Below are 22,683 nucleotides of genomic sequence, written 5' to 3' on the forward strand. Positions count from 1 at the left end.
CTTAAAGATGGCTTTACAGGCCTTAGAAGTGTCGGAAATGGCTTAAATTCGCAACAGGGACCAAAACTGCCATTTTTGAAAGTATGTGCAGATCAGAAGCTTCAGGCGGCCCGCGTGAGTTTTGCCTAAATGTTGAGGCGGGCCGCGTCAGACTGTCAGACCAGATTCAATGTTTCTAATCAATGCAGTTGGCCTTTCGTTCGATCAAGGGGCAATGCCCTTTCACCCAATCAAAGGCCAAAGGCCATTTTCAGTAACCACCACATTTTTGACAAGTGTACGCACCCGATTGTGGCACGATATTCGATAAATGATCCTAACGGTTATGCTTTTCCTATAAATACCTCCCCCCCTTTGTTCCAAAAACCCACAAGAATCTGATCTAAGCTCTAAGTTGGAACCTTTGTTTCATACCTGAGCTATTTTGATCTAGATTAGCATTCGGGGACCCTCCGTAAGTATTCTTTCGCTCTTTTATTCGCTTTTCGAGTCCGAAAGTCAACGTTTTGTTGACTTTCTGCGTTGACCAGCCTATGGTCAACACGAAGTTCTTGGAACTTCATAACGTGAGCGTGATCACGATGGTTATAGTCCGTAGTGACTATACCTACTGATTACCACGTTATCTAGGCTCAGTGACGAGTCGTAGTTTCGGCCAAAATGTGCATTCTTGCATATTTTGTAACCAAACTACTCGTGAGCATCAAAGCCGTTTGCTTTGATGCCAAACCTGTTTTCTAAAACTTAGTTAAGCATGTTTTAACATGCTTAGGTCGTCACTTTTTGTATAGTGCTTATATAGGGTCGTAAGGTAAGCGATCTAAACCATCGCTTATACTTTCGAACCCGACCCATTTGGTCGATCATTAGGATCTGACCAAACACATTAGGTGACCATAGCTATAACCTCCCGAGGTTATACCTTGTGGTCACGATGTTAGGCGTTCCAGACGCGTTCTACGCGAACGACGCATAAGGTAGCATAAGCTACCTAAACGGGTCGTGATGGACCGTAAGCACTTAGGTTAAGTTTCATTTTAGTATGTAGGCTTTGTTAAACCATATTACACGAGTCTCCATACTGGTTTGGTTTACGAACCCGCGTACTATCCGATCCTTCCATTTTGGTCCGGTATATTAAGATAGCTACCTATTAGGTGCCGTTTGATATCCCGTGATCTTTAGCATTATCTGGTTATTATACAAGAACTCCAAAGCAATCTCAGGTGAGTACATAGTTCCCCTCTTCTACTGTTTTCAACTGTTTTGGGGTGAAGCATGTGTACCTATCTGTTATTTTCATGATTTCAAAGTATAATTGATTATACATATCTTTTAACAAACTGATTGATTATCTATGGTTTAAACACTGATTTCTCAAAGATTACAAAAGTAATTGTTGGAATAGTACTTATTTTGTTCACCAGACCAATTGGTAGTATGATATAGCGCTATAGGACTAGACACCCCATTCCTGTTATCATGGAATGTCTGAAACCAATTTGTTTCTCCATCCAAATAGGGATTTCCTTTGTGGTATCCCTATAGTCTCAAAGGTGTAGTTTGATGCACCAGGTCTGAATGAATTCTTAAATCGCACCTTTAAAGTATATTTTGATATACTCCCAAAAAGTATAGTTTGATATACTCTCATGTGTGGTATTGTACAGAACCAACATAAGCATTTTATCAACAAACCAAAACATATTTTTAATATGTTATTTACAAATCCAAAGTATACTGTTAATATGCTGCTATAAGGTTATTCGATTAACCTTACATCATTTCACTTACCATACATAACTTTTGTTTATACATTACGTGGTTTACATTTAACTTGAGTTATACAATAACCTTGGACTATTGGTTTAAACATGAACATTCTATATTGGTGGTTTGGTTTGCGTAAGTGACTTAAGTAACGAGGCGTGTGTAATATGATACAAGCATGGTGGATACGCCGCTGGTACTTCCTATATATAAGTGTTTGTATGGTATTACATATCGTAGCGTTATTTGAATCATTTCAATTTGAGACATATGACATTTTATACAAATAACACACTTTTTACGAGACATTGTTTTACAAACGACTTATCTTATACAAACACATTTTACATGGTTATCCGTTTAACAATACAGTGTTCTCTTATTTATACATATCATCCAATCTTATCGTTTTTCAAATGATTTACAAGACAAAGCAAATTACAAGGTTCATGACTGACTGTTATTAAACGTTTTCTTTAAACTCAAGTGATGAATCCCATTTTCACAAAACCTATGTATCTCACAGGCATTTTTATGCTGACGTACCTATTTTTACACATGTTTCAGGTGTTGTCTTGAGATGATTGTTGATACATGCTACATTTAGGATGGACTCGTGCCTTAGCAACTTTAAAACTTGGAAGATCATAGTTGTACTTATGTGATTGTAATAGAACAATGAGTTCATTTAATCAATAAAACAATATTTAAATTTCCATGTGTTATGAAACAATGATTCTGTTACAACACTCCCCGACGTTTCCGCCACGTTTTGTTGTTCCACGTGGTCGGGGTGTGACACCCATGAAAAACATTAAATAACTATATTGGTTACCTAGTGTCATATGATGGTTATAAGGTTTAAAAGATGATTATTTTTACATACATATATATTTTCTTTATGCTAAGTTATTCCATATTCCTAATCTTCCGTAAACGCCAAACTCACACACCTACGTTTCCTCGTGTAGAAGGACTATGTGCTCCAAGCTAAATCATCCACCAAGCTTACTCTCGGATCTTCAAGTCAAGACTTGTAAACCGTGAGTATACTCGATCCCTTTTTCCCCTTTACACTTTGGGATGCAACATGTATACCTATTCAAAACAACTTTTATGCTTAAACAAAACATACTCTATCTATGAACGTGACATGAAACTATTGTGAATATTTGCTATGCTTGTATGCTCTATGAACGATTTGGTGCTCATTAACTTTGCTAGCCCACCTTAACAATTATAGCGCTATAGGATTAACGCCCCGCCCGCTATTCTATTGGGTATTGTTAAGTTAAACATTACCACCCCGCTAAACTATTGGGATTAGGCTATTTTATGCGTTGTATTCTTGGGTTTGATCATATAGTACGCCAAAATTGCATCGCTGGTAAATTTATTCGCTATGTAACATGTTGGATATGAGTTTTTATTCTATTATGCTATGTAGTCAAACTTGTATACTCGCCTTTGCTTTTGCATTGAACTCTATTTTAATACATGTTGCAGGTTAATTATTGAGGTGATATGCAAGACGAAACAAGATTTAGGGTGGACTAGATACACACCTAGATTAATCTATCTTTGTTGTTATGTTACAATTTGAAACAATGTTGCTATTTTTATTTGAATCTTGTATGACATTTAGTCTTGAAATGAAATTTTGAATTAAATTAATATTGTCACATAGTGTTATGATGTTTTGAGCAGTTTGTTCGTCTCATCCCGATGTTTCCGCCATCGGTAGGGGTGTGATAAACATCGGGATGTATTGATGATAAATAACATTAATTTCTTATTCTTTTCGCTTAAGTTAACATGTTAACCAGTGGAGATTTTAATAACACCCCTTAACATGGGGATGTAGTAGTTTGAAAGATATGTTAACTTATCATGTCATTCTTAAGGCTGGACGGTATGGGAACCGTCCAGCAACGTCGACCTTGAGACGCCGCCCCCTTCTCCATTTCGCCCCCTCCGTCGCCATTCTTCCATCGTCGCCATCGTCGGGTTCCTGACGCCAAGGACGGTCCTCCCCCTCTCTCAGACACCAATAAACCCCCAAATCCAAAATCAAACCCTTCTCCCAAATCCAAAATCAAACCCTTTGAAGATGACGGCGACGTTGTCTCGGTGGCACCGATTGACTGAGTTGATAATGGTGATGGAGAAGGGTGGTAGTGGTTGAGAAGATGGTGGTGGAGGCGACGGCAGCAGCGGCTGCCGGAGCTCCGGCTCATGACCCGTAGCAGCGGCGGCAAGCATTCAACAGAAACCCCTCGGTCAGCATATGTTATCTTTGATAATTTATATTTTGTGATTCTTTGCTAGAGATAGATAATTGTTAAATGAAAGCTGATGGTTCTTCCTTTTGGACGATTGTTGTTATAAACTCTTTGTGAGTGTGATTAAGAACCAAAATTGGGGTTTTTTGTGATGGTTGATCAGATGCAAAGCATCAATCTTGTTGTTGATAAACTACCGGTAGATATGCGAAATATGAAATTGAACTTGAATTGTTTGCAGATTTGATGATTTAGGTCGAATAATCGTATGTTGAAATCTGTTTCTTCGTGTATAAACAACAGGTAGATGTAATATATTCGAAATTGAAACTGAATTATTTAGTGATTTGATGATTTAGACAATCGTATGCTGAACTGGTATTACCTTCTTTCTTCATACTTATCTCGTTAGTTTGACTTAATCGTATGTATAAATTATTTGCACTTTTAATCGTTTTGTTTTGTTTCATTTTGGTAATTGAATGATCAAATGTTTTAGGTTGATTGGGAAGGGCAAAAGAATCAAATAGTTGCTGGTTAGTAAGGGTCGTTTTTCGTTTAGCGTTTGGCGTTTGAGTGCCCTGAAGACAGGTGATGCATTGAGTGCCCTGAAGACAAATTTAACTGATCCCAATGGTGTTATGCAATCGTGGAATGTGTCCGATCCATGTACATGCTATCATGTTACTTGCAGCAATGTGAGTAGTGTTACTCGAATGTAAGCATCTGGCCATCAACCTGTTTCAATAAAAAATCGAATTTTTACCTTTTAGTCTGAATTGAAGAAGAAACGTGTAGTTTGGTGTTAGTCTGCTGCAGCGATCTTGGAAACGCCAATTTGTCTGGTCGACTGGTCCCTGAGCTTGGTCAACTTACAAACTTAGAGTATTTGTAAGTCTTGCCTTTGGTGGTGTTTGGTAGAGGTGTTTGATGGTTCATGGTGGCTGAGATGTTTTGGGTGTATTTTGTTGGTGTTTTTCGGGTGGCGTTCATGGTGGCTGGAGACAGTGGCAGCTCAAGTCTAGATCAGACTTTTTTGGGTGTATTTTGGTGGTGTTTGGCTGAGATGAACTTGTCGGAGTTTGCATCATGGTGTTATTATGTTCACAAATTCATCTATCCAATTTATTCCCCCTTCAGGTAAATAAAGAGATGAAAAAAACCAAGAATGGTTATCATTTTTGTATAAATATGAGCCCAAGATGTTGTGTAAACATCTAAATATTTGTTTTTAATTTATTTGTATTTTGTGAACCATCATTTAAAGTAATAGAGTCCTTGAATTCGTGACCCCAAAAGTTTGTGTTTAACATTTTGACAGTTTGTGTTTTACCGTCTTCATCCCGTCCCGTCTTCACCGTCGACATACCAACGTCCAGGACGATCCAAATGGTGGGACCCTTTTGTTTGTTTGTTTGTGAATGGGATTTGTACATTAGGCTTTAATACTTGTACATAGTTTTGTGGGGTAGGATCATCTAGGACCATCCTCCCATACCCTCTAGTTTAGTGGGATGGACCATCCTTGGGAGGACTATGACGTGGCGCCTACGTGGCGGATCATCCTCCCTTGGAGGACCATCACCATACCCTCTAGCCTAACACCAATGGAGTTAGAGACTTAGAGTACACCCCAAAACATTAATTATAAAACTTTCACCGAACTAGAGTACACCCCAATAGAGGTGCTCAAATCAGTTTTTTTCATAACCTAAACCGGTTAACCGGTTGTAGTAGTTATTGGGCCAAAAAAAAACCGGTTACGGTTAATAACCGACCGGTTAATAACCGGTTTTCAAACTGAAAAATATTAACCGCTAATAACCGACCAGTTAAAATAAACCGGTTAACCTATGAATCGGTTAAAAAAAACCGGTTTTTCGGTTATTTTAAACAAAACCTGCAGAACTTATAAAAAACCTGCAGAATTAACAAAATAGCTGCAGAAATATAAAAAAAAACCTGCAGAAATATAAAAATAGCTGCAGAATTATAAAAAAAACCCTGCAGAATTATAAAAAAACCTGCAGAAAAATAAAAAAAAGCTGCAGAAATATTAAAACAAGCTGCAGAAATAAAAAAATAGCTGCAGAAATTAAAAAAAAAAGGCTAGAAAAATTAAAAAACTTGTTTAAACGCACAAACGGACAAAAAAAATACGTTTTTTTTTTAATTTTAATAGTTTTTCAAGTAAACATTACATTAGAAGACATGAAAATATCCAATACATTTTTCTTAACTAGTCTAGAATGAAAGTTGTCGTCGTGTCGTTTCTTCATTTCTTCGTTTAGTCGCTTCGGGGGCTAGTAGAGCGTACGGATTCATCGTACATGAGTTCGTCATCGGAAAGTGGTTGCGCCCGTCCTTGATATACTTCAACTTCATGTAATTGTTCTTCCACGTCAAGCTCGCCTTCAAGATTAGAAACATGTTGTATACGTTCCACGCCATCCAAGTAATCTTTCAAACAAATGCACATTTCCATCGCCTCCGGTGTGAGTCTTGTTCGCCGAATAGATAGTACCCTTCCACTAAGAGAAAAAGCCGACTCCGAAGCTACCGTAGAAGCTTGGGAGCTTAGTAGATCACGTGCCATGGCGGCTAAAACGGGATAATGCGGTTCTTGTATCTTCCACCAAGCCAAAATATCAAAGTTGTGAAACTCGTTCGGTGATATGGTTGCTAAAAAATCGGTATATTTATACCTCCCGAGTTCATTATTTGAGGCACCATCTCGAGAACGTTTACTATTAACATTTCTTAACGAATTATAGAAGTTTAAGTCCGCATTTTTTCTCGATGACTCCGAGCTCGCCACCATTTTTTGGTGTAACGATGACACGTTACCATATATTTGAAAGTAATGATCAAAAAGATTGTTTAAAGAAGCGTCAAAACGTCTTAGTGCATTTCTTGTAAAATGTGGGTCTTCGTCATTTAACCCCAAATCCGAACAAATATCCGATATCATCATCTCAACACCCGAATAATTTATAGTCGGGTTCAAGGTGGCGGCACATGCAAAAACCGGCGGCATTTCTTGAAAATATTTTTTAAACTTTTCTCTCATTGGAACAATCATTTGTTCATAAATGTCACCTTGGAATTCAAAATCGTTTACTTTTTGTGTCATCAAAAAGAGTTGTTTAAGAACCAAAGAACTAGTGGGATAATAAACTCCCGATAAAATCTTTGTGGCGGTTCTAAATACTTCAAGTAATTGTGTTAACGTTTCAATACACCGCCAACCATCGTCATCAAATGCTTCCACCAACCCGGCCGTTGCAAGACTATCGTGGAAAGATTTTAATGTTTCTTTTTGCATTATCGCGCTATCAAACATTTTCCACGTAGAGTTCCAACGGACGACCATGTCAAAATTTGCGCTATAACATTTCTTTTTTAAAGTTTTACACCATTTTCTATAATCCGCATATCTTTTTCTACTACCTTGAAAAACGTCACGTAGCATATCTTTAAAAGTTTCTTTAACTTCTTTAATGGACTGGACATTTAGTCCGTCTTGCACAACCAAGTTAATGATGTGCGCAACACATCGGCTATGATAAAATTCTCCACCGCAAATCGGATTGAACTTTATTTTTAACATTTGCACCGCGGTTGTGTTGTTCGACGCAATATCAAAAGCAATAGAAAATATTTTATTTTCTAATTTATAAGTTGTGATAACATCGTCTAAGAAATGAAATATATTTTCGCCCGTGTGTGGATAACCAAATATATCGAACGCGATTGTACGTTTCATCATTTTCCACGAATTGGGATCGATCCAATGCGCGGTAACACAAATGTAAGAATCCGGTAAACCAAATGGAGCCGACCATACGTCGGCTGTTAAATTAACACCGGTATTTACTTTTTGAAAACCTAAAATCATTTCTTTTTTAGCTTTTACACACAACGTTAAACAATCGCGTCTAAGAGTTGAACGACTTACGTGAACGTAACGTGGTTGAAGTGTCTCTTGAATCAACTTAGTCAAGCGCGGATTGTCAAAGTGATCGAACGGCAACGATTCTTGAATAACAGATTCGAGACCGTCTCAAAGCTGCCCGAGATAGGCAGAAGAGTTACGCAGACCCAAAGCGTAAAGATTTTCACTTCGAAGTAGGTGAAAAAGTGTTACTTAAAGTATCACCCTGGAAGGGGGTGATGCGTTTCGGTAAGAAAGGCAAACTAAGCCCGAGATACATAGGACCTTTCGAGGTTATTGAACGTGTCGGGTCAGTTGCCTATAAGTTAAACTTACCGGAGGAGCTCAATGGAATTCACAATGTGTTCCACATCTGCAATCTGAAAAAGTGCTTCGCTGACGAATCACTGGTGATACCACACACAGATGTGCATATAGATGAGAGCTTAAAATTTGTGGAAAAACCTTTGTCGATTGAAGATCGACAGGTGAAGAAGCTTCGAAGGAAGCATGTACCGATTGTTAAGGTCAAGTGGGATGCCCGTAGAGGTCCCGAATTCACGTGGGAGGTTGAATCCACGATGAAAGAAAAATACCCTTATTTGTTTGAGTAAATCTCGGGTCGAGATTTATTTTAAGGGGGTGAGGATGTAACACCTCGAAATTTTGTGTCCAATAATGTGTTAACACGTGTCATGAGTTTACACGTGGCATTAAATATTAAATAAAGGACTAAAGTTGACAAACCTTGAAAGTATGTAAATGCGAGGGTTATAAATGTCAACAAAGGGTAAATATACTGTATAGTAACCCTAAACGATGCTCGTACCTTCAAACGAATAAATCATAGATCGTACGGAGCGAAACGCGGAAGAAAGTGAGAGATTACAAGCTACAGGGGTTAACTGTGTCAACATGTTTAATTATACCTCTGAGTGACCCTTTGACGAACCCGAGGCTTTGTAACAGTAAAATACGCTCACTAGAATATACGAGATAAATTTCGCGAAGTTCCGTTTTAAAACGAGAAAGTTATGATCAAATTCGTATGAGAGGGGTTAAAAGCGTCAACAATAAAAGTTAAGGCTTTTCGAATAGTAATTAAACTAACCGAGGACTTAACAATACGGGTAAAAGGCACGAGGCCCTTCATTGTAAATAATCGAGGGCCAAATCGCAAAGTTACCCCTTCGAAACCGAAAGGTCAAGTTAATCATTACAAAAGATTTGAAAATCTTGAAATTCAGGCCTCAGGCGGCCCGCCTGAGTGAAACAAGCAAGTTAACGCGGGCCGCGAGCCACCTGTGGATACGTTTCCAGACATGAAGATTCAGGCGCCCCGCGTGCATGTAGCCTGAATCTAATGCGGGCCGCGTACGAGTCCCAGATGCAGAATACTTGGACAGACTTGCTGTTTGAGCTTGTGAACGATCATTTGAGCAATTAATGAAGCATGGGCGCCCTCTACATGCCCCTAGCACCCAGGGCCACCTGCTGAACATCCATGATGCCTTGTAGGTTGATGTGCAATGATCCTAAGCCCCATTTTTCACTATAAAAGGCAAGGCATTGTGCATAAGTGAAACACACCTCAAAACCTGCTCTCTTGATCATCTCTGGAGCTTCCAAGCATTCTTCTATCATCCTTAGTCGTGCACCAAGCTTCTGTAAGTTGCCTAACCCTTTGTGGTTTCGTTTTTCCATAGTTTTAGCCTAAAAGTCAATCCGTCGTAATTAACGATTAACTTTGCGATAAATCACGAATGGTCCAGTGATTTGTCGAATCAAAGATAGTTATATGATGGTAATCATGTGGGCATTAAACCCCTAAAAGGGCACCCTCTGATTCCCACTCTAACTAGTCCAAATGTCGAGTCAAACGTGCTTAGAAAAAGTCAACAGAAATGTCATTTTGCGATTTCATGCATAATCTGTAATGTAGATGATATGTAACCTGTTTAAACACTCATAAAACATGATAATAAGTATATTAACTAGTCGAAGCTTGTTTGATCCGACCATTTTCTGTTTTGACCCGGTTCAGAGCCGAAAGTCGCAAAAGCTTTGACTTTTGCTTTGACTTCGGTTCTGACCCGTTAAAGTATGATTTAGATATGCCTTAGGACTCTCTTAGGGCCAGGTTACATGATGGTATAACCCTCTGTGACCGGTTCGTTGTTTGTCCGAGTCTTTTACACATTTCCGTTAAATGTTTAAAAGTTGACCGTAACGCCCTTTTTAATTTAAAACGAGAATTTCAGATATGTGAAAGGATCATAACCTTGGTTACTGATTTCTAAACATGTCCCTAAAATTTCACGTCAATCCGAGGTCCAGAATAGGAGTTATGCTAAATAGCGCAAATTACGGAAACTTTAGTAATATTTTTTTTGGGTAAAGGGTTACCCCGGTGATTCTATTAAAATGCAACCGCAAATAAGTACAAGTAGTGAGGATGAGTTCCACACTAGTTCATATACAGGACATGCCCCATATATGTAAAAACAAAACAAAAACCAAAGACCTATAACACCCCATAACCTAGTCTACTATACATCATGACACGACATCTAGTAGACAAATGCAAAACCACAAAACAAAATTCTCAACCACCATCATCAAAGATAAAGAAGCCACAAAACAGCAGCCCCTTCAGACGAAAAGCAGACAACCTATCCATTAGAGAACTTGGTAGAAGAGGTGCTTGCCCCTGCTTTCGAAGAAAAAGGATGAGTACCCGATGTCATAAATGCACTAGTTTCATTGTATACTTCTTCAACCTCCTCCTCATCCGATTCCTGCCTATTACTCGACGGTTTCTTCTCCACTCGCCCCACAGTGGTACCTCCCTGATTACCATTATCATCCTTGAGCACGTCAAACGGGTTAGACGTTGAAACCTGATTCTGCATCGGACTCTTTGAGGACGATTTTGGTTTAGGGTTAACAACTGGCCTGTAAACTACCTTCGGCTTCTGATTTTTCATGTGGATACCTTGGTTGTTCATTTTCTTCTTCTTGCCCCCTACAACCTGAAAATCATCATTGTTCTTTTCAGCATCCCCACTAGAAGATACCTGAGTGTTCTTCGGGCACAAGCTGTCATCATGACAAAACACACAACAAGAGGAGCACCTTAGAGGCTCCCAATCATATTCAATCTTGACTTCCACCTTTGCATACCCACTACCATCCATAGATGGGATAGCAACAGTAACACTCTTTTTTAACTCAGCCCCCGCTTGCACTTCAATAAGCGCTCGAGCATAGCTGCTCCTACCCCAAGATTCAGCACACATCGATGCAGTATACGTATCCAACATCTTAGGTGTCCCAATCATAGAAGCAACCAAGCTAAGCCCATCCTCAGTAAATGCCTCTAACAGCACATTATGCATCTTGCCCCAAACTGGAACCACTTTAATGTCCTCTTTCTCCATCTTGATAGAGGGCGACCACTCCTTCAAAATTATGGGAACACTTCTGATTAGCCAAGGCCCATCCTCTAGCATTTGATTCATCCCTTCCTTAGACGAAAACTTAAAGAAAAATAACCCGTTTGCATTCATCATGAGCCGGGAAAGACCATATTTAGCCCAGCTGTTTTTAGCAAAGTAATCGACCACAGGAAACGCCAACCGTTTACCCAGAAAGTATCCAAACAAAGTGTTAGCATATCTATCAGTAACTTGTTGAACCAATGACAAAGGAATAACAACATCAGCCCCATCAACTTTCTCGGCAGATTCCATCGCCCGAAAATTCACTTTAACCTTCTCTTTAGCATTCTTTACAATGTGAGCGAAGGAAACAGGATCTGCAGTCCCCGAAGTACGTGCTTTACCATGAACAGCCTTGTTGTCAGCCAACAAAGATGCACCAAAGAAGTCTGAATTTGGCGAAAACTTGCTAGGGTAATCCCAAAATTTATCTGACTTTTCAGCATCCCCCTTTTCCAAGTGAACCGGAACTGAGACCTTGGTGAGGTCTTCAATGATGTTAGAGGACTTAGGATCGTTTTGTGAAGTAATCGTTACACCCCGCTTCGGCTGCAAAGTGTACCCTTCTACATCAAGAAACCGTGCAGCAATTTCTTCAAACGTTGCCCTCGGTTTCCCACGAACCTCCTGTTGATTTCCACCAGAACTATTAGTATCATCCATCCCAAACTTAGCAAAAACCCTAGCAGCCGTCACCAGAGATTCAGCCAAGGTATGTCGGCTGAATGTGACAAACCCTAGCCGAACTCAACAACAAACCCCTAGCCGCCTACAAGATGGTAAACCCTAGCGCCGTTAATCTGATTTGCGAACAATCCCCAAACAGAATCCAATCGGACCCCTCAACTTAGCAATTAACAACAATCGATTAACGCAAACGAAAAGCAGGAACCCTTAATACGAAATCAGAAATCAAAACTTATTCAAACGAAAGAAAAACCAGAAAAAACCCTAGCCTGATTTCACACGTATAGAACTAAGGAGCTTAATCAGTCCGTAGATGCTACACAAGATCGATCAGAACCAGGATTGATTGAAAGGAGGATTGATTTCACAGGATCACCCAAATCGCCCTATTCGCCCAGAGAGCCTCCATTCTTTACCCTCATGTTATTACTTTCAGTGGATCTTTGCAAGATAATTAGGCTTTTTGGTAGATTCTTCAACTCTTACAGTTAAGTTGTTGCCTTTGTAATCACAAGGTACTCTATTTTTGATTGAGTTCTAGTAAAGTCGCGATCATAATGAAGGTTAGGGTTTCATGAATCTTGCAACTGGAAACTTTAGTAATATAATAGCGCAATTAGCATAACGCCTATCTAAACCCGGATTTCGACACCAAACCTTTTACTCACTGATGTAAAATAATATTTTGGGATTTTTAAAGATTTTTAATTATTTTTAACCTGCTCATAACCTGTGGTTATGGCAACGGTTCGGTAAATACCGAATATACCCTTTTCGGCCATAACTAGAGTTCTACAAGGTCTTTTGACCCGATTCCAGTTGCTACTGATTTTAAATAATAAATAAAGTATTTTAGACTTTATAAACTGTTCGGGAAACTCAGATTTCCTGTAGAACTCAGAAACCTCTTTTATAATCTTTAAAAAGACCGAAATACCCCTACGGGGCATATTATGAACTTAAACTCGTTACGGGCATTATGGAAGGTATCCTACTGATACCACAACCTATTTAAAGCATGTTGACTTAGGAAAACAGTGTAAGACTCTTACGGTTACCCGTTGCGCCTTTTGCGCGCACGGTTCGGCTTATGTAACTAGTTTACTTAAATTAGCCGAAACGGCTCAAACCATGTTGTTTTGACCCCAAAATCCAGAGTATGATTATTATACCCATATAAAACAAGTCTTCAAGCTTGTTGGGTCAAAATCACACTCCATTCAAGGTTTTCGCATTTCACGCGATTAAACCGTAACTATCCTTCGAAACTGACCGGTCTAGGCTACGGCTAAATTAAAGACCCGTTAGAATTCTAATAGGTTAATTTAAACCTTCGTTCCAGATTAGGGGACCAGTAAAAGCTATCTGCAATTTATTTCAATTAAGGAATTATACTTGCAAAGGTAAATACTTTTAACTTATTTTCCGTTATACGGGCTTGGGTTACGGTATTTAAAATACCGCTTGGTCGGGCAATTGACCCCAACTCATTAGTAGTTGGGTATTATCAATGTGACCCATTTAAAAACTTGTTTTGTTGGCTTTACGCCTTTGGGGGCTTAATGACCATGTCCCGGATATCCTTGGCAGCATTTACGAATGGCCACGACCTCGACATCCGGGTGTAGGCGTACACCCGGCATTATGTCCATGACTATAAAAGTGTAGCCGTTGGTTTACCCGCCACGGTTTTATGCTATGTGGCGTGTCTATTAAACTTTAACCCGGCACGACCCGGGCGACCGAACGCATAGCAAATATGTAATTCTTTACAAGATTTAATTATAAATTATCCCAAGTTATAAAGAGTTTGTGCCTGGTGCATTTAAACCAATTTTATTAAACATTTTACAAAAGTGTCAGTTGAATGTATTTACCAGTGTAAACTGACGTATTTTCCCAAAAAGACTAAATGCAGGTACTATGCGTAATTGGCTGGGATTTCTCCTTAGCATCATTAGAAGTCTCGCAAGATTAAGATGCCTGAAGTCTGTTGAACAATACTTTATTATTATTATTGATCCCCTGTGGATTTTATTTCAACAAATGGTGATACTTTGATATTACAAATAAAGTTGAAATATATTTATCTTTATGCTTCCGCTGTGCATTTATTTATATTGTGTGGTTTGACTATAATGTTGCCAACTACGTCATGGTAATCCCCCACCGGGCCCACCGGTGAGACACGTGGAAATCGGGGTGTGACAGGTTATTACGCCACCGCCACCAGTTCAACCAGTAATTCCAGATCCGCCAAGGCGAAGAAGATCAGGCGCACGGATGTCCACCCGAGGAGGGGAATTTCATTTCAGCACCCCTCGCCACTCGAGTGCGAGTCACTTTCCGTCAGTACCTGAAGAAGAACCACAATTAGGGGAACCTTCTGGTCACCCAGCAGAGGTGAATTCTGCACCAGTTGCACCACCTCCGCCACCATTCGGATATGACAACCCGATACCAGCGTACGGCGCTTCCACGGCGTACAATCCGTTTGAGCAGCCGACTCACACGCACTACAACTATAACTATGATGCCGATCCATATGTGGTAGCGGCTAATTATAATGCCCTCCATGGAACCTCTTGGAGACCAGATTACTCAGCTCATGGGTATCCAATACCTCCTAGACCTCCGGTTCAGCAACCGTCGCAACAGCCACGTTTTTCTCCACCGGAGCAAGAAGAAATACTCCACCGTTTAAACCGTGTGGAACGAGACTTCGAACAAGAACGAAAGAGTAATCGTGGATTTCTCAAAGGCTTAGCAAACCTACTGAAAGGAAGGAAGAAACGAGACCATTAGTCTCCTTATGTAATGTTGTATTTGCAATTTAGTCTCTGCGTGGACATTTATCGTACTTCAGTCCCTACGCAGACTTATCTTTTAGTCCCTACGCGGACATCTATCTTGTATTGGTCCCTGCGTGGACTTGTTTTTTTCTATAAACCTCTGCGTAGTTAATTATTTAATTATAAAGTCCCGTTTAGGGCAGCGTGTAATCATATTTGAAGTTTATGGAATGTTATGTTAAAAATTTCATTTTTGTTATTACTATATATGAAATAAATAAAAAATCATTCCTTTTAAATTTAAATCTGCCTAAATAAAGAATCTTAAGAGTGAAACCTAGCCAGGTGTCTTTATAAGATCCGGCCAAGATGGTAAGACCTGATTAAAAGATTCAGATTCCCAGTTAACCTCTGTAATCATGTTAACACTCATGGCAGATGTGATTCGTTAAAAATCGCACGCGTCATTCTTATATAAGAATCCTTCTAAGGATTTCAAAGCCCATATGAATGATTTATAAATCATGGGTTAAACCATCAATAAAGATGATCACTTATTAAACATCCATTAGTGATGTAGTGCCTACGGGTCAAATTTATTAAGCATCCATTAGCGATGTAGTGCCTACGGGCCAAACTTATAAACATCCATTGATGATATAGTGCCTACGGGCCAAATTATAAAACATCCATTAGTGATGTCGTGCCTACGGGCCATAATTATTGTCATATAAGACAAAAGGCAGTGGTGGTCTATGACTCCCTGTCAGAAAAGGTAAAAGGACTATGGTTCAAACCTTCATGCCTTGATTCTCTGTAATCTCGGCTAATATTATAAAAACGTCCTCGTGGCTAGGCTTTTATGCCACTAGCAATATTATTTGTAATTAGGATAAGTATGTTCAAATCCTAAATAAAAGTGAGTAACAAATTAACCAGATATGGCCTCTGTTACCATGGTTAATGAATTGCCATAAAAGACAATTCTATAATAAACTCCTAAATAAAATTTTTCATTATCTTCTGTAGCAGATTCAAGTTACCATGGCTGATCCAAGTGGGGAGAATAGTCATTCAAAAGAAGACGAATACGATAACGCCCAGGTTCATTTGACGGGCGCAGAATTGAAAGCTCTTGTCGACAATGCTGTTAAGGCAGCTCTGGATCGACAATACGAGGAGTATACTGAATCTCAGAGCAGAACCATATCCAAACCACACTCAAAGCCAAAAACCCACTCAAAATCTCACAGCAAACCACCGTCCAAGCCTAAAAAGGACGATGATAATCACTCGTCCAATGAAAACAGTGTCCATCCAGAAAAGGTATATACTGATGCATCTCGCGCCAGAGGCTGCACCTACAAGTACTTTGTATCATGCAAACCCCGAGACTTCACTGGGGAGAAAGGAGCGGTCGATTGTATGACATGGCTGGACGAGATGGACACCGTGGTGGACATCAGTGGATGCACAGAGAAAGATGTGGTAAAGTATGTGTCACAATCATTTAAGGGCGAGGCCCTGGCTTGGTGGAGGTCGTTGGTTCAGGCCTCAGGAAAGGCTGTTCTATACAGCATGACATGGGAGGAATTCATTTCTCTCATCAAAGAGAATTACTGCCCTCAACATGAGGTTGAAAAGATAGAGACTGACTTCCTGTCATTAGTGATGACGAACCTTGACTGTCAAGCTTACCTCACGAGCTTCAACACGATGTCCCGGTTGGTTCCGTATCTGGTAACCCCGGAGCCAAAAAGAATAGCTCGTTTTATCGGTGGGTTAGCCCCCAAAATAAAGGCAAGCGTGAAGGCTTCTCGGCCAGCGACCTTCAGATCTGTAGCTGACATTTCTTTGTCCCTCACTCTGGATGCGGTCCGACAAAGATCGCTGAGGAACAAAGAAGCTGAGAAGAGAAAGCGTGAAGATGATACTTCACGGAGGTCGGGCAAGAAACACCGTGGAAACGGTGATAACAAGAGAGGGTCGGAGTCAAGGAAGGATGGGCAACAGTCTGGTGAGAAGCCCAAGTGCAAGAACTGCAAGAGACATCACTTTGGAAAGTGTAGACTCGAATCAAACTCGCAGACTCAATCGAAGTCGTATGCTTGCGGGTTATGCAAATCCAAGGACCACAAGACCGTGGATTGCAAAAAGATAAAGGATGCAACTTGCTATAACTGCAACGAGAAGGGGCACATTAAAAGCAACTGCCCTAAATATGCCAAGAAGCCTGAAGAGGCCAAGAAGACCAATGCAAGAGTCTTCAGGATGGAGGCGAAAGAAGCAGTGCTAGATGATAACGTGATCACGGGTACTTTTCTCGTAAATGATATCTTTGCAAGAGTACTTTTTGATTCGGGCGCTGATAAGTCTTTCGTAGATCATAAATTTTGCAAATTGCTGAATATGCCTGTCAAAACCTTAAATGTGAATTACGAGGTAGAGCTAGCAGATGGCACCATAGAAACCGTCTCCACTGTGTTAGATGGATGTGTGATATCCATTAAGAACCACTCTTTTCCTCTATCTCTACTTCCCTTTAAATTGGCCGGTTTTGACCTAGTATTGGGTATGGACTGGTTATCTCACAACCAGGCTCAAATCGTCTGCAACAGAAAGCAAGTGGTGATAAAGACTCCGTCTGGTGAATCGCTTACCATTCGGGGGGATACCCAGTACGGATTGCCTGATCAAGTGACTATGCTCAAGGCTTCAAAATGTCTAAAGAAGGGTTGTGTCATCTACATGGCACAGGTGATCATTGAAGAGCCTAAACCGAAGATAGAAGACATTCCCGTCATTTCGGAATATCCAGAAGTTTTCCCTGAAGACCTACCTGGTTTGCCACCAGATAGGCAAGTGGAATTCAGGATCGATATCATCCCTGGAGCAGCACCTATTGCTAGAGCACCTTACAGGCTAGCACCAACCGAAATGAAGGAGTTGAGGACCCAGCTGGATGAACTGCTAGCTAAAGGTTTCATCAAACCTAGTTCGTCTCCCTGGGGAGCACCTGTCCTGTTTGTAAAGAAGAAGGACGGATCGATGCTGATGTGTGTAAAATGCAACATATAAATCACATCAATTAAGGCATAAAACTAACCCTTTTTAAGTACTAATGTTGGAAAAAGAGTGTTTTTGTCTTCCTTTTGTATTTTCAGGATGAAATGAGCTCAAAAACACAAAAGAAGCAAAAAGACAACTAATTCTACCATAAAATACAAGAAAAGGAACAAAAGTGGACTGCCCGGACCCTCAACGGCACCTCCCAAGGCAAAGGAGAAGAAACAGAGTCTGAACACGCCCCGTGTCCAGCGAACACGGGGGCGTGCCCAGGAAGCAGTAGAAAAGACAAACCAGTAGAAGCTTCCATTGCCCACCACGGGGCCGTGTCCAGCGAGCACGGGGGCGTGGTGAAAGTACAGCAGGCGCATTAATTGTAATTCGCAATTACAATTAATGAAGTGAGAGAATGTCAGACGGGCACGGGGCCGTGTCCAGCGGACACGGGGCCGTGTCCAGCCTTCTGTTCAGCCTATAAATAGAGGAGCTTGGCTTCATTCTCTCTCATCCCTTGGCACACCACCTCTCTCACACCTCATCCACCACCCACCACCACCATAACACCATCATCCACCACCATCATCCATTGTCCATCGTTGTAAGGACCGCTTTTTCCAAAATAATAGTTTACTTATATAAACAAGATTTTTCGGACAATTAAAATACCACTTAAACACTTAAAGAAATTTTTACAAAAATTGGGCATGACCCGTTTGCAAAACGGACATACCCCCTGTTTTGACATAACATACAACGTTTACATACGACCCATTTTACATAAAACCATTCCAACGAAAATAACAAATTTTCAAACCTAAAACAATTCAACAAAGTTTAACCAAGTAACAAAACAAGAACCCAAAAGCATGCATATAAGTTGCGGAAGCGCTTGGTATTATAAGGCTTGAACATGTGCTCGTTCCATATCTCCATATCGCCTATAGAGGTGATTTACCTACATTGACATCCACAATTTAAAAAGTTAGTGATCGCCATAGAAAATCATAACCTTACGTTTTAGCTTTTTCCATATAAAACCTTCTTACTCTTAAGCATACAACAACCCAATAATTGGGTTAGGCATAACCACTCTCGTAGAGAGTTTGACATACACATTCGACCCGTGTAATTGGGTTTAGCATAAACACTCTCGTAGAGAGTTAAGCATACCGTTCGACCCATAGAATTGGGTTTAGCATAGACACTCTCGTAGAGAGTTAGGCATACACATTCAACCCGTGAAATTGGGTTTAGCATAAACACTCTCGTAGAGAGTTAAGCATACACCTTCAACCCGTGAAATTGGGTTTAGCATAACTCAACATTACTTTCGTTAACATACCCAAATCCACAAGGGATTTGTCGCTTACTTACTACATTGTCACGTTCGTTATACAAGGATAGCTTTACATTAAATTTAATATAAATGGGAAATATAATAAAGATTCGTATAAAACGAAACATACCTCGATCTCGTGCTCCTTCCGCTTGCTTAGTGCTTGTACCTTCTTCTTTCACGCCTACATTAGAACATTCATTCTTTCACTTAGTTTATCAATTCTTTCTACTATTTTCATATACATTCATCTTTCACGCATTTCATCAAACACTTGGTAGGCATCATATTTAAGGTTCGAGGTACAAGTCTATTAAGCATGTTCCTACTAGCTTATCACCACACAAAAATCACCTTCCTCTAAATTCACATAATTCCCATTCTAAATTCAGTTTATCTAGCATTCAAGCATCACAAAAATTTCACATATCAACTGAAACATGATCGTATTCCTTATGAACCTCCTATTAGTAACATGATCTTTACAAAGTGGGTTTTCACTACATTTTTCATACAATCCTAAATTCAAGCATGATTCTTGTTCTAAAAGCAAGTTTTAACTCAGATTTATCACAATTTACACAAGGAATCGAGATTGGGTTTTACCCCCTTTTCAACCATTCACAAATTCAGCAAATTAAACTTACCACTTCAATAATTAGGGTTAGATTTTCGCAAAGAAGGGCTCATGCGTCGAATTTTCCTTGAGATTTTAGCTTCAATTCTTGATTTCTTGAGTTTAGGGTTATTCACCCTCTCCCTGCCCTTGTTCGATCGATCCCAACACCAGACATGGTGTTTTTCTTTTCCTTTACTAATTAAATCCCTATTTGTTTAATATTTGCACTTTAGTCCTCCTACTTTGATAATAGTTTTAAGTTAGACTTTATCACTTAATTAGCTACCATTTAGTCATGTTTCATTAACCAAGTTACATTCTTTATTTATTTTGTATATTTATTTTCTTGCTAACATTTTTGGGGCGTTACAAGTCTACCCCCCTTAAAGGAGGTTTCGTCCCCGAAACCTGATCATAATTTAAATATTGACCTACCGAAAAGAAAAGGATAGTGCCTCCTCATCTCGTCTTCTGCTTCCCACGTAAGATCCGAACCCTTCCGGTGCTGCCATTGTACCAACACTTGTCTAACAGCTTTGTTGCGGAGATTCTTCACCTTGAAATACTTAATGGCTATGGGCCTTTCGACATAATTTAACCCTTCGTCCAACTCAATATCATCAAGAGGTACTAGTGCTGTCTCATCCGCAAGGCACTTTCTCAATTGTGACACGTGGAAGGTATGGTGAATCCCGTCTAAAGCAGGCGGTAATTCTAGTCGATACGCAACCCTTCCAACCCGAGCTAAGATTTTAAACGGCCCGATGTAACGAGGACCTAACTTTCCCCGTTTGCGAAAACGGATTATACCCTTCCATGGGGACACCTTTAGCAAGACAAAATCTCCAACTTGGAACTCGATAGGACGCCTTCTCTTGTCTGCATAAGCTTTTTGCCGATCTTGAGCTGCTTTCAACCTTGTTCTAACCATTTCGATCTTTTCATTCGTTACTGCTATTAAATCACTTGGTGCAAGCTCCCTTTGTCCCACTTCGCCCCAACATACGGGAGTCCTACATTTTCTCCCGTATAATAGTTCGTAAGGTGCCATTTGAATACCACTATGGTAACTGTTATTATAAGAAAATTCGACCAGTGGCAATTGGTCGTCCCAACTTCCCCCAAAATCTAAGACACACGCCCTCAACATATCAACGAGCGTTTGAATGGTTCTTTCTGACTGGCCGTCAGTTTGAGGGTGGTAGGCGGTACTTATGTGCAACTTCGTACCCACACTCTCGTGAAACTTCCGCCAGTAACGAGAAGTAAATCTTGTGTCCCTATCCGAGACAATCGACACGGGCACTCCATGACGGGATATGATCTCGTTCATATAAATTTCTGCCATTTTCTCGGAAGAGTAAGCTTCTTTGATGGGTAAAAAGTGAGCGCTTTTTGTAAGTCGGTCTACGATTACCCATATTGTATCGTGCCCTTTCTTTGTTTTAGGAAGTTTGGTTATCAAATCCATCGTTAGTTCCTCCCACTTCCATACCGGTATCTCCAAAGGTTGTAATTTCCCATACGGCTTTTGATGTTCTACTTTCACTTGGGAGCATGTTAAGCATTTCGCGACGTATTTAACTATGTCACGCTTCATACCCGGCCACCAATAATTGGCTTTCAAGTCCCGATACATCTTTGTAGCCCCGGGATGGACCGAATATCGAGACTTATGTGCCTCGTCGAGCAAGGCAGCTTTGACTTCGCAGAATCGCGGAATCCAAATTCGGCCGAACCGCGTCTTAAGCCCGGTCGAATTTTCTTCTAGATTATCGATCACACCTTTTAGTCGTTCCCTCTTCAGGTCTTCCGCTCCGAGCGACTTTATCTGGGATTCGCGTATTGCCTCGAGTAATCGTGGCGTAACTATCATCTTCATGGATTTCACTCTTATGGGAGGTGGATACTCTTTACGGCTTAATGCATCGGCTACTACGTTTGCCTTCCCCGGATGGTAGAGGATATCACAATCATAATCTTTGATAAGTTCCAACCACCTCCGCTGCCTCATATTTAGGTCTCTCTGTTCAAAGAAATATTTAAGGCTTTTGTGGTCCGAGTAAATGGTGCATTTTGCCCCATATAGATAATGCCTCCAAATCTTTAATGCAAACACTACCGCCGCTAATTCCAAGTCGTGTGTGGGGTAGTTCACCTCATGAGGCTTCAATTGTCGCGAAGCATAAGCGATAACTCTCCCTCTTTGCATTAGAACACAACCCAATCCCTGGTGTGAAGCGTCTGAATAGACCACCAGGTCTTCGGTTCCGTCTGGTAACGTTAGGATCGGGGGACTTGATAGTTTTTCTTTCAACATTCGAAAAGCCTCCTCCTGTTCTTTTTCCCATACAAACTTCTCTTTCTTTCTTGTCAATTTTGTTAAGGGTAAGGCTATCTTGGAAAAATCTTGTATGAACCTTCGGTAGTATCCAGCAAGACCCAGAAAACTTCTTATCTTTGTTGGATTTTTCGGAGGAACCCACTTCATTACAGCATCGATCTTTGAAGGATCAACCATAACACCCTCCGCATTTATCACGTGCCCCAGAAACTGTACCTCCCTAAGCCAAAAGGCACACTTTGAAAATTTTGCGTAGAGCTTCTCCTTACGGAGAGTTTCAAGTACTTCACGCAAATGTACAGCATGTTCGTCTTTGCTTCGTGAATAAACCAAAATGTCATCTATGAATACAA

The sequence above is a fragment of the Helianthus annuus genome, chromosome 15, assembly GCF_002127325.2.
Source record: "Helianthus annuus cultivar XRQ/B chromosome 15, HanXRQr2.0-SUNRISE, whole genome shotgun sequence".
In the NCBI taxonomy this organism is placed as follows: Eukaryota; Viridiplantae; Streptophyta; class Magnoliopsida; order Asterales; family Asteraceae; genus Helianthus; species Helianthus annuus.